Raw genomic sequence first — 1360 nt, 5'->3', positions numbered from 1 at the left:
GGTGAAATCACAACAAAATGTGCAAAACAGACCCACCCACCCACACACACACAATTATACATACAAATGAACCGGTTGTGCTATTACCATACAGCAAAAAAAGAGGTTGAAATGAGATCAGATCCAGATGGATAAAGAATTCTTGTTTATTTTTGTTACATTTTAATCTTACACATGTGTAACAAAAAGCTTTCTCTGTATTGAGGTTTGACTGTAGTTATTATTATTATTAAGTGTGCTTGCTGAAAGCAGCACACTTATTGTTCTTCTTAAGTTTTCTTCTTATTATTATTATTAAGTGTGCTTGCTGAAAGCAGCACACTTACTGTTCTTCTTAAGTTTTCTTATTATTATTATTATTATTATTATTATTCCCGGGAGAAAAATTTTGGCCAGCTCCTGCGCCTAGGCCCTTTGAGACAGAGACACCGTTCCAACTTTAAAACGTACGGTCAGTACCGGATTAAGTTGCTCGTGAAGATGACATCACGAGTCCATGTCGTTTGTCCGCCATAGTGGATTGAACAGAAAGCGAAACTAAAGTTTCACAGGTCACAAATTTAGTCCGAACTTCACGAAACTAGACGTACATGATCCTTGGACCAAGCCTCACAAAAGTTACTAGAAGGATTTTTGATTTTCGGAAGCGTTTGGCCATCACAGCCAAACGAAATCTGCGGTGTAGTCGCCAAAACAGGAAGTAGTTCATATTTCAGGAACTCTATCACGTATCGAAACCAAACTTTGTACATTAACTCAAGACTCCAATGTGAGGAAGCACAAGATCTGAATTTTTTTTATTTTTTTTTAATTTCAGGCTAATAGACAAAGCCATTTACCTATATCTATGCAAGAGTTTCACCTTTTAATGTTAATGCATTTAGACAGTAGGTGGCACTGTTGTATTACATTTCACAGAGCAGCCAAGTCAGTGTATAGACTGCATTCGTTTTTACCAGGTTTGTCTTAATAAATGCAGGCATGAATTTCGTTTTTTGCATTGGTCTATTTTTATCATCTTCATTTATTAATATATACAGATTTATATGCATGAATTGTGCATTTCCAATCCTCAAAGCAGTTAATAAAAAAATAAAAATTAAAAAAACTTTATACAAAATACATCATGCTCTTCTTCGATAACCGAACAAACAATTCATTGTCTGTGGCTGTGTTTGTGCGTACGGGAAATATGCTGCGCATAACAATAGAAAACAAGGAGAAACGCGCAGTCACATGCTCAAACAATCAACAACGTCGCTCTAGAGATGCGTTGTGGACTGCGAAGTGGACTTCACAGGGTTTTCCGCCATCTTAAATTAGAGTCTAATCCGAAGGGAGCGAACATGTTCAGTTCGAA

Source organism: Scardinius erythrophthalmus (genome assembly GCF_964197995.2).
Source record: "Scardinius erythrophthalmus genome assembly, chromosome: 24".
NCBI classification, from domain to species: Eukaryota; Metazoa; Chordata; class Actinopteri; order Cypriniformes; family Leuciscidae; genus Scardinius; species Scardinius erythrophthalmus.
The sequence above is the reverse complement of the archived record's forward strand: the minus strand, read 5'-3'. Positions refer to the sequence as shown.